The following is a 17,264-nucleotide window of genomic DNA, read 5'->3' as shown; positions in this document are numbered from 1 at the left end:
GTCTTAGAATCCTAGAATAAATGAATGTTAAAATTTCTAGAGTCTGGGAATAATTGAATATGTTCTGAGTCTTTTTTTTTTTTTAACTTATGTTTCAGGCTGAAAAATTCTTCCTTATATTGAGCCAAATTAGGAATTCTTGCAATTTCCATCTTGCCTTGAGACCACAGATGACAGCATTTTAAAGTCATATTTAAAAACCACCATTATATCCCCCGATCTTCTCTTCTCAGGATGAATATTCCCAATTTCTTCATTTAGTATAATACGTAAATATTGTAATAAAGCCAGATACTTTGAGACTCTGTAGATCTCCTGTGACTCATCAAATTTTCATCTACTAGTTTTAACAACTATTGATGGTTGTTGCCTGAGACAATTATTACTGTGATGTTTGCCAAATAGTGATTTTCTAACTCCATTATTCCTTCTTCTTTTATCAGTTGGCATCATCGTTCACACCAGCGTGGGTTCATGAATTCTTACTTTTTTTTCAATCGTTTTCATCCATGACTATCACTTTTTACTTTGATGCTCAGATTGTTCCATTATTTTCTCCCCTTGGTGATGGCCCTGCAGCTCCCTTATTGTTTTTAAGTTTATTTATTTATTTTAGAGAGAGAGAGGGAGAGAGAATCACAAGCAGGCCAGCGCAGAACCCAACATGGGGCTGAAGCCCACAAAACTGCAAGATCATGACCTGAGCTGAAACCAAGAGTTGGATGCTTAACTGACTGAGCCACCCAGGGGCCCCAACACAGGCACATCTTAAGTTCCATAGTGAACACACATGCTGCCTTCCTTCCTCCAATATTCCCACCATATGGAAGATGGTGTGGATGCATGTTTTTGTGCATTTATTAATACACATGTACCTATACTCAATGTGTATTTAACATTAAATAAATAAGTTAAATTCATGTGTATTAAACATTTATGTATCTGGCATTTTTTTCTGAATGGTATCAAACTTGATGATACCCTTACAATGTGCCTTTTTCCCTGGCCAATTAGAATTCAAGATTCAGCCATGTTGATACATTTAGAGCTAGTTAGGCCATCTTAACTGCTCTCTAGTGGGCTGTTGTATGATAAACCATTTTTAAAAAATCTACTTCTCCACTGAGAAATAGTTACACTGTTTCCATTTTTTTTGATCTATTGCAAATAGTACAACATATTTTTCCTTATGTGTGTCTCCATAGCCCATGTGAGAGCATTTCTCTCTGGTTAATAATCCAGAAGTAAAATTTCTGGCCCTTCCAATATATGCAAAAACAACTTGCTCTCCAAAGTGATTGTGCCAATTTTCACTCCCCCCTGTGACATGTGAGAGTTCCTGTTTCTCAACATCCTCACCAATATTTGGAATTACTAGACTTTTAAGCTTTTGCCAGTCTGGTAGGTAGAAATGTTAAATTATGAGTGCTTAAATTTGGATACTAGTGAGGTTAAGTATCTTTTCATGTGCTTATTGCCTATTGGGAGTTTTTGTGTATTGCCTGTTCATGTCCTTTGCCAGTATTCTGTTAGGTTGTTTAAAGAATTATTTTATATGAATTCTTTAAATATCCTGCATATTAATCACAATATTATATGTATGCAAATAATATTATATGCTTGTATGTATGCTCATATGTATTGCAAATTTCTTCTCCCAGTGTGTGACTTAACTTTTAACCTTATTTATAGTGTATTTTGATATACATAGGTGTAAAGTTTTAAGGCAATCAGATGTGTTCATCAAATCAAAGTTTATGCTTTTTGCATCTTTAAGGGGCACATGTACCCCAACATTTATAGCAATACTATCACAATAGCCAAATTATGGAAACAGCCCTAATGTCCTTTGACTAACAAATGGATAAAGAAACTGTGGCACATATATATGGCATGGATTACACAATGGACTCTTACTCGGCAATCAAAAAGAATGAAATCTTGCCATTTGTAACAAGGTGGATGGAACTAGAATGTATTATGCTAAGTGAAAGAAGTCAGTCAGAGAAAGATAGATACCATATGATTTCACTCATATGTGGAATTTAAGAAACAAAACAGATGAACATCAGGGAAGGGAAGGACAAATAAGGTAAAAGCAGAGAGGGAGGCAAACCGTAAGAGACTCTTAAATACAGAGAACAAACTGAGAGGTGCTGGAGGGGTGTTGTGTGGGGGGATGGGCATGAAGGAGGGCACTTGTTGAGATGAGCCCTTGGTGTTATATGTAAGTGATGAATCCCTGACTTCTACTCCTGAAACCATTATTACACTGTATGTTAACTGACTTGGATTTAAATAAAAAAATTTTTTAAAAGGATGAAAAAAAAAAAACCCCTCTTCCCTACTCTGATGTCAGTTATAAGGATATTCTCCTATATCACCTTTGAAAAGTTTTTGTCTCTAGATTTTCAATCCACCTTTTGCGTATGATGCAAAGTTGTGTGGCACACTAGCCTTCTGCCCTACTCTGTGCTGACTGTTCGAGGCCCGGATCCTGCTTCGGATTCTGTCTCTCTCTCTCTCTGCCCCTCCTCTACTTGTGTTCTTTCTCTCTCTCTTTCTCTATCAAAGATAAATAAATAAACATTAAAAAAAATACTCCCAGGATATTTCAATTCAGGTCCACAGGATACTTCTGGACTCCCTTGTAGCCAGAAGAGGTCAGGTGACATGGCTCTGCCCAATGAGGTGTAAGCAGAAGAGCCTTGGCGATTTCTACGAAAACATTGACTTAAGGGTCTTTTCCCTTCTACCTCCTTTCTTTCCTTCTCCTACTTCTTTTCTGAAAAATAGAAAGGCTAGAGTTTAATCACCCTTATGCCAGCATGAGGTGACAATCTTAAAGACAGAAGCTGCAAGCTGAAGATGGTGGAGGGACAGACAGAAAGAACTTAGACCATTAATGACGTTGTGGGGCTGCTGCGCCCGTCTGCCTCTGAACTTTGTTGTTGATTTTTAAGTTTTATAATTTTTTTCTTCTGTATATACTTAGAATTCTTGTTGTGAAAAAAGACAAATCCATTTTTGGTAGGCCGCTTTCATGTGACTTACAGCGGAATACAAACTCAATACAGAAAAGGACCTAGTTTTGTTTTGTTTTTCCATATAAACACCTGATCCCAGGGGTGCCTGGGTGGCTTGGTCGGTTAAGCTTCCGACTTCGGCTCAGGTCATGATCTCGCGGTCCATGAGTTCGAGCCCCGCGTCGGGCTCTGTGCTGACAGCTCAGAGCCCGGAGCCTGTTTCAGATTCTGTGTCTCCCTCTCTCTCTCTGCCCCTCCCCCCATTCATGCTCTGTCTCTCTCTGTCTCAAAAATAAATAAAAACGTTAAAAAAATTAAAAAAAAAATAAACACCCGATCCTTTTTTTTTAATTTGCATGAGTAAAGTTGACACACAATGTAACATTAGTTTTGTAGGTGCTCAGCATTGAAGTTCAACATCTCTATATGTTATGCTGTGCTTACCACAAATGGAGTTATTTTTTTAAAGCACATTTGAGGTTTATCTTTTCCTCACTGACTGATCCTGCTTCCTCTATATGACAAGTTTTCATAAGTATGTTCCTAAACTTTATATTCTATTTTGATCTATCTGTTTATTTACCCCTATGCCAATATTATAGTCTCAAATCATTGTAAGTCTTAATAGCTGGTAGGGTAAATCTTTCCTTCTCTTCCTCTTATTCCAGGTTGTCATCTATTTGTTCGCAAAGATTTTTTGAGCACCTACTAGGTGCCAGGCACCGCTCCAGGGTATGGAGTTGAACAAAATAGACAAACATCTCTATTGTCATGGAGCTTACATTCCGTTGGAAGTTTTGCCCTTCATCCTTCTGTATTACTCTTTGAATCAGCTTGTCAAATTCTTTGAAAACTTTTCTGAAGCAAAAAAGCCTTTTGGAATGTTTTATGGAGTTGTATTGAATTTATTTAGTATTTAAGAAGAATTTCCATCTTGTGGATTTTGAGATTTACTGGCTCGTAAAGATGGCAAAGCTCTCTGCTCTTGTATGTTCTTGGGTAATGGCTTTTGTTGTAACTGGAAATGGCATTTTCTTTTCCTTTTTATTTCTAAATAATTATAAACTTACAAGAAGTTGCAAAAGAACTGCCAGGAGGCCTCTGTGGCCATCACCTAGCTTCTCCCAGTGGCCACATCTCAAATAACTACAGTACATGATCAAAACAAGCGATTGTACTTTAATATCGTACAATTAACTAGACTGCAGACCTTATTTGGATTTCACCGGTGTTGGCACACACTTCTTTTTCACTATGCCTTCATGGATAGTCCTGTGACATTTTATCACATGTTTAGATTTGTATAAACACCACTGCAATTAAGATATAGGACTGTACTATCACCACAAAGGATCTGTCTCTCTCTCTTTTTTTTGTCAAACGTTTGTTTATTTTTTGCGAGAGAGACAGAGTGCGAGTGGGGGAGGGGCAGAAAGAGAGGGAGACACCGAATCTGAAACAGGCTGTTAGCATAGAGCCCCACGTGGGGCTCCAACTCACGAACCACGAGATCATGACCTGAGCCGAAGTCAGATGCTTAACCGACTGAGTCGCCCAGGTGCCCCCAAGGATCTCTGTCTCTCTTGTTACCTCTTCATCATCACACCCTTGCCTGATTTCCCTGGTTTCCTTGGCAACCACTACTCTGGTCTCCATCTCTAAGCTTTTGATATTTCTGAAGGTCATACAGATGCAATCATAGAGTGTGGAACCTTTTCCTCTCAGCGTAATTCCTTTAAGATGCACCCAAATTGTTACACACGTCAACAGTTTGTTCCTTCTTATTGCTGAGTATTATTCCATTGTATAGATAAGCCACATTTTGTTTAACTATTCACCCATGGAAGGACATCTGGCTTGTTTCCAATTTGGGGACTTTACAAATAAAGCTGGTATGAACATGCACGTGCTAGTTCTGTGAACACATTTTCGCTTCTCGGGAGTCATTTACAGATTGTATGGTAAGTGTATATGTAACTTTTTAAGAAACTGCTCTCTATTTTCTAGAACAGCTCCACCATTTTGCTTTCCTACCAGCAGTGGATAAAAGACCTGGCTCCTTACTTCCTTGCCAGCGTTTGGTATTATCATTTCTTTTTTATTTTAGCCATTCTAATATGCATGTAGTGATATCTCATCATGGTTTTAATTTAGCATTACCCTAATGTCTAGGGATGTTGAACATCTTTTCATGTACTTCCCTGAACTGACATATTTTAAAATTACATCTTTTATTATAATGATACACAACACGATGGTCGAATTTTTGCATGTATCGATCTCTATTTATCAACCATACTAAACTTTCTAATTAGTTATAATAGTTTGTAGATGATCTTGAATTTATTGGTCACAAAAATGACAATTTTTGTCTTTCTTTCTTATTTATATCTCTCATTTCTTCCTCTTATCCAATTGTTCCTAATGCATCTCTAGAATTATTGTTCCTGACTTTAATGGGAATGTTTCCAATATCTCACCATTAAGTATGATGTTGATTTTTGGCACAAAATATTTAGGAACTATCCATTTGCTCCAATTTTACTAAGAAATTTTTCAAACATCAAGAATATATGGTGAATTTGTCAAATATCTTTTCAGTCTCTTCAGAGATGATCATGTCTTTGCCACTTTGATCTCTCAACCTATGTAATTAAAATATAGCTTTTTTTGAGAGAGAGAAAGAGAGCCACAGAGAAAGGGGGGGACAGAGGATCCAAAGGGGGTTCCATGCTGACAGCAGTGAGCCCGATATGGAGCTCGAACTCATGAACTGCGAGATCACCACTTGAGCCAAAGTCAGACGCTCAACCAACTGAGCCACCCAGGCGCCCCTATAATATAGCTCATTACTATTAAACCATTCTTGCCTTTTTGGTATAAGGTTAATTTGGTTGCAGTGTGTTGTTCTTTTAAAGTGCTTCATTATTCTATTCACTAAAATTTTAAAGATTGTTTTGTATTAGTACTTACAAATAAGCTTGGTTTGTTTCCTTTTTGCTGTGCCTTTTGGTCAGGATGGCCACCGATGCTATGATGACTTTACAAAAAGCATTTGGATGTTTTCCCTGTCTGTGCGAGGTAACAGTTTAAATGGAATTGGAGTTAACCCTTTCAATGACTCGAGATAACACACCTGTGAATCACTTGCACCTGGGGTGGGGGAGCTCTTTGCCTGCATGCCAGGGGGGGTCATGTCATTCCCCTGCTTGAGATGTTTCAATGGCTTCCCATTGCTCTTGGAATAAAATCTGATTCCTTACTGGCCTTCAAGACCCTGCACGACCTGGTTCAGGTCTGTTAACACTTCCTGTCTACAGTCTCCTGCTGTTCACTGCACTCCAGCCACATCTGGCCCCTTTCTGTTCCTGAAACACCCCAGGATTGTTCCAGCCCAGAAAGCTTTGCACTTGCTGATTCCTCTGCCTGGAATGCTCATTCAACTGTTATATTGAATGGCTTATTCTCATCCTTCAGGCCTTGCTTCGAACAAGCCCTCCCTCCCATCCTATTTAGAGTGAGGTCCCTTAGTTCCCTTTCATCATTCTATGTTTCCTTACTGTATCACTCATTATGCTCTGTAATTGTCCTGTTAACTTTTTTACTTGCCTATTGTCTGCTATGCTATCTTCCACCCCACTGTTGGGTCTGAGCTCCTTTGAGTTCTCTCGGAACCTTGCCTGTCTTATTCATAGTGCATAGCAGACAGTCAAACACACACACACACACATACACACACATGCACACACGTAAAAAATATTGTTGACTGAATGAATCGATCAGAGGACCAGTGATGGCAACCCTGGGAAGAATAGCAGTTCTACTGTCAGAAAATAGATAAGGAATCAGCTAGGGTGGAGATTAGGTTTGTACACGTTTCATTTTAGATGATTACAAAGGAGCCAAGTGGAAAGTTTCGATTAGGCATCTGGAGATATAAGAATGGAGTGAACTGGGAAGGGTTATAAGTGTAGATTTGAGTTTTCCTTAACCATCTGTTAATGTACTCAATCACTCATCCACTAATGTACATGTCTCTTCATCCACCCATCTATGAATCCATTTATTCATTCATGGATTTAGATCACAGACTTTTGAGTGAACCATGAGCCAAACCCTGGGTTCCAGGGATACTTGACCAATGGACAGTGTCCTCAAAGAGTGTAAGTCTGGAGGGAATTGGGAGAGTAGTGGACATAAAGTAATAACAGACTGTAGTATGCACTGCTATGAGGTAGCCACAAGTGTACCTTGTGAGTGAAAGTAAACAATTTAATCTTGAGGGCATGCCAAAAATTAGGGACGATTGGAGAGGAGGAGGTGACAAGAGCTGACAAGCAAAGGAAGAGGTGTGTCAGGGTGGTAAAGGGAGAAAGAGGAGAGAAATTATATCATAGTAGAATGAAGTTTGGCTTTAGAGTCCGAGTGACCACACTTTGAATCCCAGCCCTGCTTCTCACCAAGTGGGTAATTTTGGAGAAATGATTTATCCTCTCTGAGCCTCAATTTTCTCCCTGGAAAATAGATGCCAACCCCAAAGCCACGCAGAGTAGATCCCGCCAGATACATAGTAGGCACTCATGGATAATGGCTGAATGGTGGTGATGGGGGTGGGGGTGGGGATGGCGGTAACTGGAAGACAGTTTAGAAAACTTACTTCTTGTTTGTGGAGCAGTATCTGACTTAGATTTCTTGAGACATTGCCCCCGGAATTGAAGAAGCCACATGAAGTTTCGGTGGAGGGTGGAAGTGGGCCAAGTTTGTGCTGCCATCTTTTGCAGGCTGACTGCCGTTTTGATGGAGGCTGGATACCAGCCATCTGCTTTCTGTAAGGAAAAGGCATTAGCCACAATCCATTTGCTGGATTTGCTGACTCAAAATCTTTCATGATGACTGCTGAAATTAAGTACCTACCTTTCTTTTTTTTTTCTATTTTAAAAGACATGCCTTCCTGCTGTGCTTAAATAGTAGGGTCAAGTGCAATGGTTAAGGGAAGTGGTGTTTAGTTAGAATCAATATTCTCTTGGTGAAGATGGGGGACTGTGGCTTGGAACTTGGTGGAGAGGATTACACATTCTGCCTTCCACCCCTCTGGAGTGGCGGAGCACTCCAGGTGGGTAAGGGAAAACAGAACCTGGCAGGAAAATATAAATATTTCTGTCAAGCAGGCCTTCAAGGGTGATAGTGGCACCTGCTTAAAGTCCCCAGAACTGTGCCCAATATCTACCAGCTATGTGGTAAATAGACCTCCCATCCCCTTTCTCCTATAGGATTGGCATCCTGATGCCCTGGTGTCAAGGTCCTAAAAAGGGAAGGAAGCCAGGACATGGGTGGCCAAACTCCATGACTGGTGAGATTGTGGGTTCAGAAATGGCTGGAGAGAAGGCAACTCCTCTCTATCAAGTGCCTACCGACTGCCAAGCATTATGCTAGTGGCTTCATGTTTGATCCTCACAATAGCCCATGAGTTAGTACTATTCGACTCATTTTGCAGATGAGGAAACGAGTGACTTGCCCCCAATCATGGAACTAATTCAAGATGGAGCCAACATATGAACCCACGCCTTTCTGACCCCAAAGCCTCCACTCCTCATGATACAGCCCTATGAGGTTGGAACGCTGGGGAAATGAAAAGGGGACTGAGCTGTGGGAGAACCAACAGCTCTGATCTCTTGCCACTTAGTCAGCTCAGGGCCTTAAGTCCTTCAAGGAGCCAAACTTCAAGAGAGCTAGGTCTGAGCCAGAACTTACAGAGTGAGGGCAAGGTGGGCAGGAGGGTGCAACGTGGAGGTGGCCATGGGGGCAGGGGGATTGCTCAGAATTTCCTGACCTCCTCCTCCCTCAAAGTCTCTTCTTGTTGTCACTCATTGGCACAATAGGGGTGGCCTTGATGCCCGTGTATGTGAGCTGCTGGAAGCCCCCGGACCCCAGCCACCCAGCTCTGCTGTGAGCTCAGCCCTCTCTTTGCAGAGAGCCAAGGATATTTTAATGGTCTCATGGCTTCATGACTTGGGGCCCATGAGCTTTTTAAGAGCTTACACAAATACAGAATAGTTAAGCCCTGGGAAGAAAACTACACTGACTCCAAAACGTGAGCAGAAAAACAGCAACATCAGAATGAACAAATGTTTCATTAAAATGTCTGCAAGTACAGTATTAATGCCAACTAGTCATGGGCGACCCAAACCAATTCTTGTTTCGTTATAATAAGTATAGTTAAGTTCAAGTTACAAAACAAAAGGAGTGACTTGCTCTTCACCAAACTCGAAATTACAAAAATCCTTTTCAAAACATTTATGCCAGTAAATGGTATTTGATGCAAGAGAAGTTTACTATGCTTGCCGTGATGAGAATGGGTCTCTAGTCGCTGAATGCCTTAGAAGGACTCTGCGGGCCCTACAGGGCAGGGTCCCTTTGGGTCACAGGGCTGGCCACAGAGGAGGGAAGCTGCAGCTGGTCTCTTGGCGGAATTGGGGATCACGATCCAGTAGGCAGGGACGTAGATGGGGGCGGGGGTGGGGGAGGGCGGCATCTGCCATCAGCAGCTGTGGTCTCTTAGGAAATACTGGAGAAGGGCAGCTGATGGGCAGCACATAACGGCCCCAAACACCCGTCTGTATCTGCTCTTCCGGAGCGGGTAAACAACGCGCTCAACATGGGTTCTAACAGCGCCCTCTGGTGGCGGCTGTGTGTGTGTGTGTGTGTGTGTGTGTGTGTGTGTGTGGAGAAGCGGCTGGCTGGGGCCCTCCTGGAGGCAGAGAGACCAGGGAGGAGGCCGTAGCTGGGTCCAGTGAAGAGGTGATGGGAGTCTGGGCTGCACCGGGGGCAGTGGAGACAGAGGGAAGAAGATGGACTTGAGAGATGTGCCTAAGGTAGAAATGGCAAGACTTCCGGAATAACCGGATGCGGAAAGAAGGAGAAGGAAGAGTTCTGGTAACTCCAGAGTCCCGGAGGGGTTGGCGGTGGTGCCAGTGCTAGCCAGGGAATGCGGGAGGAGCAAGTGTTTGGTAGATGCTGATGGCAGTTCACATCATGCAAACTTACTAGGCTTGAAGGGGCGTGTGGTAAGTCCACAGGAAACCATCCAGGGTGCAAAGTGACACGCTGGCTTCACGAGGTGGGCCCCAAGTGAAGGCGCAGATGAGGGCACCCACCCAGACAGAGCATGTTTATTTCACCAGAGGACCTTTCACCTTGGGCTTTCTCCTAACACACCACCCATTCATTCCATGCACAAAGCCTCTGCTGATGTTCACAGTGTGGCAGAGAATGAGGCGTGAATGAAGGAAGCTGAGCTGTGTGGTGGCAGGGTCCCCATCGCGAGTGCTGTGGGTCTCTGCTTCAGCCTGATGGGTGTGGGAGGGGCCGTAGCAGGCCCCCTGGTGGAAGTGATGTCTGAACTGAGTCTGGAAGTCTGAGAGGGGGGAGTACATATGGAAGGCATTCTAGCAGAGAGAGGAGCAGGCTAGCTCATGGAGCCCAGATTATTATCTGAGGGTTTTGTTGTGGCTGTTCAGGGGAGTAAGAGAAAAGAAAGGGTTCAGAACCAAGACTTACTCAACCCCGACAAGGGGCTGTGTTAATTTTCTAACACTACTGGAGCAAATGACCACAAATTTGGTGGCTTAAAACGACACAAGGGTATTCTCTCACAGCTCTGGAGGTCAGAAGTCTGAAATTAGTCTCACTGGGGTAACAGCAGGGCATTGATCGACAAGATTCGCTCCTTCTGAGGCCCGAGGGGCGATCTGCTAGCTTACTTTTTCAGCTCCTTGTGGCTGTCCGTGTCCTGGGGCTCATGAACCTCCCTCCATGTTCTAGGTTCACTCTAGCCTGTGCCTCAATCATCACCTCTCCTCCTGTGACTCTCACCCCTGCGTCCCTCATATACGGACCTCTGTGATCATTTTGGGCCCACTTACATAATACAGAACAATCCAGGATAATCACAAACTCTTCGATAATCACACCTGAATAGTCCTTTTTGCCACGTTCACAGTTTCTGGTGCTGACAATGTGGTCATCTTTGGGGGCCATTAATTCAGCCTGTAGGTGCCCAAAACATATGTCATCACCAGGGCACAGAGAGCCACACTTAGACCCTGGGAGCCTGTCTGATCCAAGACCCAGGCTTTTAGTTCCTACCCCTGGCTGACTCCACTGCAAGTCCTGTGTGGAATCTGGCCACTGCCCCTAAGCTCAGAGATTACTTACTTTCTAGTTAAATTGTATTCCCACAATTAGGCAAACAGGGGTGGGGACTGTAGAGTTGAACACAGCTAAATGGGCTCTTCTCAGAGCAAAACTCACAGCAGGACTTCTCAGAGCCTTTATCATGTTGTGTACTCTGACTTTCCAAATTCAACTCATCACAAAGCTTTTCTGAGATAGCCACGTTATCTCAGAACACAGTTTGGGCAGTGCTGCATAGACCAGGCTACTTCCTGGGGTGTCAAAGAAGGTGTTATTTAAACCAAGAGGAGACAACAATACAAAAGCTGGGGAGTGGACATTCCAGGCAGAAGGGACTGTGTGAATAGAGGCCCCCAGGTGGGAGGGGATGGCATATTTAAGGAAGTGAAAGAACGAAAGGGGAGTAGTATGGCTAAATCACAGGCACACGGATGGAGAAGAGGAGAAGTTTGGCAGGGGAAGCTACCAGAAAGACCAGATCACACAGGTACTGGTGGGTCATGGTGAAGAGTTTCGAAGGTATCATGTAGGTGTTATGCATGGAATTTGCATAATAAACACAATAACAACACCGTTTGAAGATTTGACTACAAGAGGCCAGAGGCTAAGTCTTGCTCCCAGTGAGCAGAGCAGTGGCTGATAAACAGAACAGGAGCACCTGCCAACCATTTGCTGAGTGAAGAAAACAATAAGAGGAGGAGGAACATCAGTACAGAGGCTACCGTAGTGCCTGCAGATGATGGTCTGGGAGATGGAGAATGGACGTGGGACAGGTAAGGGAGATGGGTTTTGGAACTAGATGTGACAGGAGTTGCTGATGGGTTGAAGGGAGGGCATAGATAAGGGAGGAATCTACAAGGTCTCCTGGGTTTCTGCCTCAAACAACTGGGCAGATGATGTGCCGTTTTCTGTTCAGGGGGAAACTGGCAGAGGCTAAGGGATACGGTATGGGGGGTGGGGGGGGCGGGCAAGAGACCCAGGAGTCCGCTCTTGAACCGTGCCAGGTATGAGATGCCTTTGCGATACGTGGGCACGGACGTCAGGCTGACAGTCTGGAGCCCAGAAGAGAGGTACAGGTGGAAGTGGAGCCATGTCATGAGTCAGGTCACCCAGGGAGAGTAGGAATGAAGGGAGAAGAGGGCCGGGACCCACGTGGGTCCATAATGGTCTTAAAGCCAACAAAAACCAAACCAGCCGAACAAGGTCATGTTAGTGTGGTGAGCTGGAGAAGTCTGTTTCAGCTCCCGGGGTTTGCTTCTTCCTCTGTAAAATGAGATGATAATTCTTCCTCACAGGACCATACCCCAAAGCCCCAGACACACAAGGAGGGGCTCAACAGATGACAAAGCCCCAGGATGGCCCTGATTTCTCCATTCTGACAAGACCAGAAAAGAGACAGACTTAGCTCTTCTCCAGCCAAAGCCAGCAGAAATAGGTCCCTTAGCCATCTCGATGAGTTAGTCCCCCTCAGAGCTTTGCCGATTCTCCAGGCTTCTCCAGAGCACTGGCCAGCAGGGCCCTGCCCTAGAAGGGAAGTCCATCCTGCATGCAGCTCCTCAGAATGACCACCAGAGGGAGCGCCTCCTCAAGGCTGGTGCTTGCTGCCTCTCTCTTCCTCTCCCTCCCCCCCCCCCCCCCCCCCCCCCCCCGCCCGCAACTCCCTCTCCTCCTCTCCCTCCCTTTCCCTCTTCTGTATCTTTCATCAAAATTTCCCTCTCATCTTCTCTGGGCCAGACTCTGTCTTCCATACTGAGGACACAGAATTCCTGAGCCTGAGAATTTCATGAACTGTTCAAGAAAGGAAACCAATTATAATCATGGAATGGAGAGTGTGATGTAGGGGCTCTGGAGTAAGAAAGGCCCAAACGGAACCTTCATTCTGCTTCCGGAGGGCTGTGAGATCTCAGGCAGGTCCCTGCACCGCTCAGAGCTGTGGTGACACCTGCAACTGTGTTGAGGGGTTGTGAGGATTATGTAAAATGTCAGTGTTCATATGTGTGAACTAGCAATACCAATAGCACCTACCTTGTAGTGTTGTCTTGAGAATTCAATGAAACAATACATATAGATCTCTTCACAGTTGGCACTCAAAAATGCTAGCTCTTTAGTAAGTATTAGTATTAGGACAACTCAGAGTAGGCCCTTAGTGTCAATTCTTTCTCTTATACCTCTAATCCCAGCTCTACTTTGTACATGTAGAAAGTGAGGCCCACGGAGGGTCTGTGCTTCCTCAAAGTCACCTAGGCAATGAGGCACAAGGCGGGGACCACTCCATGTCTTTCTTCTGTGCCAAGCATAAAGCCAGCAGCAAGAGGCCACAAGAATGGCAGAGCAGACAGGGCCTTGTCCACCCAGGTGGGAACTCAGCACCTAGCAGCTGATGGAGTCCTCTGCACAGCACCCACTTGTAGCAATTAGCTCTGGTCTCCGGTCCGTTTGGTTATTTCTAGTTAGACAATTCAGCCTGCCGGCTGAGAGCTCTGAGGCATTTAAGGCCTTTTACCAAGTGGCCCTAATTTAACTTCTAATTCCATGCTTGTCACCCGCCCTTCCCTCAACACTTGATGTTTCAGAGACTTTCATTCATTCATTTATTCTATAAATATATGTGCCATGTGCCAAACCAAGGAGGGCTTGCTACTCACAGGCTTGAAAGAGCAAGGGGAGGGAGCTACCACTGGAGCCCGGGGGAGTGGTTATAAGGAGTGGGTCACCTGTCTGGAGCTAAGACCTTTAGTGGAGGGATGCAGCCAACCCGTGGAGACCCAGAGGGAGGGAATGGAAGGAAACCCCTTTGCTGATGATGAACGTAGGGGACCAAGGGAGTGTGTGTCTCAAAGATAGGCAGGTTGCCGTACTGAGAGCCTAGCGTGAAAATTTACAGAGAGGTGGAAACAATAAGAAAGAGTGAAGTGGAAATACTAGAATGAAAAAAACATACATGAAGTGCTTTTCTGAGTGCATCAGAAGACTCCATACATCGAAAGAAAGGATCAATGAACTTGAAGATAGGTCAATAGGAAATTACCCAAACTGAAACACAAAGAAATAAAGGAGTAAAAACAAACGAGCAAACAAACAGAAGAGAGCCTTCAAGAGCTGTACAATATCAGTCTAACATCCATGTAATTGAAATCCCAGGAGAAGAAATAACAGACCAGAACAAATATGTGAACAGATAGGCTGACCATTTTCTAAAAATAATGCAAGATATGAAATCATAAATCCAAGAACATAGAGAATCTCAACAGAATAATTTTTTAAAAATCTAGACACCTTCTATTAAAACTGCTAAAAACCAAAGGTAAAGTGAAAATATTAAAGGCAGCCAGGGGAAAAGATACGTCACATACAGAGGAACAAAGATAAGAATTACATCTTTAAAGAGCTAAGAAAGAAAAAAAAATGTCAACCCAAAATTCTATAACCAGTGAAAACAGCTTTCAAAATAAAAAAAAAAAAAAACAGATTTTGTAGACAAACAAAAGCCAGGAAATTAATTCCCAGCAGACTTGTGCTATAAGAAACATTAAAGGAAGTTCTCCAGGCAAAAGGAATATGATACTGACAAAAGCTTGGGTTTACACAAAGAAAGAACTCCAGAAATGGTAAAAATGAAGGCAAATAGAAAATACTTTCAGGGCTCTCTGGGTCCACAGTCATATCATTTGCAAGGAATAGACTTATCCCATTTCTCCCTAATTCTTGTGCCTCTTACTGTTTTCTCTTCTCTAACTGCTTTGTCTAGTGCCTCCAGTACAACGTTGACAAGTAGAGGGCCTCTGTGGTTTATTGCTGACCTTAGTGGAAATGTCTCTAGTATTTCTCCATTAAGTAAAATTCTAGCTTTAGGAGCAAAGTATATATTTTATGATACTAAAAAGACACTTACCAATTCATTCTATGGTGAGTTATATTAAGGGCTTTTTCAGCATCTATGGAGATAATCACATGATTTTCTTCTTAAATCTATTAATCTGTTATATTATATTAATGATTTCCCTAATCCCAACCTGTTCATGGTAATGTGATGGAATGTTTTCCAATATTTTCTAATATTTCTAATATTTTCTTTAAATACTTGACATTAATATTCATAAGCAATTCAATAAGTCTGTAGTTCCCTTTTTGGCATACTGCTTTCTTTAAAAAAATTTTTTTTTTAATGTTTATTTATTTTTGAAGGAAAGAGAAACAGAGTGTGAGCATGGGAGGGGCAGAGAGAGAGGGAGACACAGAATCCAAAACGGGCTCCAGGCTCTGAGCTGTCAGCACAGATCTCAAAATGGGGCTCGAACTCACAAACCATGAGATCATGACCTGAGCTGAAGTCAGTTGCTTAACCAACTGAGCCACCCAGGCATCCCTGCATACTGCTTTCTAAAAAATTGCTTAAATATCCATACTATACTTACTATATAAGAAAAAATTTGGAAGTTTTTTTTTTTTTTTAAAGGTTTGAAACAATCTATGGAGCATTGGGACTATCTGGTCCCTAAAGATTTGGCAAAATTTGGGGCGCCTGGGTGGCGCAGTCGGTTGGGCGTCCGACTTCAGCCAGGTCACGATCTCGCAGTCCGGGAGTTCGAGCCCCACGTCAGGCTCTGGGCTGATGGCTCGGAGCCTGGAGCCTGTTTCCGATTCTGTGTCTCCCTCTCTCTCTGCCCCTCCCCCGTTCATGCTCTGTCTCTCTCTGTCCCAAAAATAAATAAACGTTGAAAAAAAAATTAAAAAAAAAAAAAAAAGATTTGGCAAAATTCTCCTGTGAAACCATCAGAATGCGGAGTGTTTTGTGAGGAAATTCTTTGATAATTTTCTCTGTTTCTTTTATGGAAATTAATCTATTTAATCGTTCTATCTTTATTTAGGTCAGTTTGGTAAATTACATTTCCCCAGGAAGCTATCAACTTCATCCAAGAATGCAAATTTATTTGCAATGAAGTTTGCACCATAGTTTCCTTTGAATTTCAAAATTTATTCTGTTCAATTATCTCTCCACTGTCCTTTCTCATTTTGTGCTTGTGTGGCTTATCTCTTTTCCTCTTGATTACATCAACTGGTAGTTTATTTCATTGATTTCTTTAGAAAACAAAAATTTTAATGTATTAATTAGATCTATTCTTTCTCTAATCTCTATTTCATTAATTTCTGCTTTTACCTTTATTTTCTGCCTTGTGTTTTCTTTTGGGTGTCTCTATTGCTATTTTACTAGATATTATGACCCGAGAACTTAATCCAGTTTTTCTTTCTTTCATTTTTATTCACATATGCGTTTGTTCAAAATAAACTGTGAGTTCAACATTTTATGAACTGCAACTTTTTTTTTTTTTTAATGTTTATTTATTTTTGAGACAGAGAGAGACAGAGCATGAACGGGGGAGGGCCAGGGAGAGATAGGGAGACACAGAATCCGAAGCAGGCTCCAGGCTCTGAGCTGCCAGCACAGAGCCCGACGCGGGTCTCGAACTCACCCACCGTGAGATCGTGACCTGAGCCGAAGTCGGATGCTTAACCGACTAAGCCACCCAGGCGCCCCAGAACTGCAACGTTTTAAGAGAGATTGTTTGGAACTTGTTAAGATAATTTGAAAATGTATATGGATGAGTGAAGGGGTAATCATAGCCTGGACAATTTTTTTTAATGTTTATTTATTTTTGAGAGAGAGCACAAGTGGGCCAGGGGCAGAGAGAGAGGGAGACAGAGGATCTGAAGCGGGCTCTGTGCTGACAGCAGAGAGCCCAATGTGGGGCTCGAACTCACAAACCCGAGATCATGGCCTGAGCCAAAATCAAGAGTCAGATGCTTAGCTGACTGAGCCACCCAGGCACCCCTAGCCTGGACACTTCTAAGATAGAAAAACAAGAAGGAGACTCATGCTCCCAGAGATGAGAACTAACGGTTAACATGGTGTGGCACTGGCTGAGATGGATTCATTTATCGATGGGAGAGAACAAAAGCCCTGAGTCAGACCCGGAATGCTGTGGTACACACGACAGAGGTGATGCACTATACCATCGAGGAAAGGGGGGAGTGTTCCACAAATAG

Source organism: Prionailurus bengalensis, chromosome D1, assembly GCF_016509475.1.
Source record: "Prionailurus bengalensis isolate Pbe53 chromosome D1, Fcat_Pben_1.1_paternal_pri, whole genome shotgun sequence".
Lineage (NCBI taxonomy): Eukaryota > Metazoa > Chordata > Mammalia > Carnivora > Felidae > Prionailurus > Prionailurus bengalensis.
The sequence above is the reverse complement of the archived record's forward strand: the minus strand, read 5'-3'. Positions refer to the sequence as shown.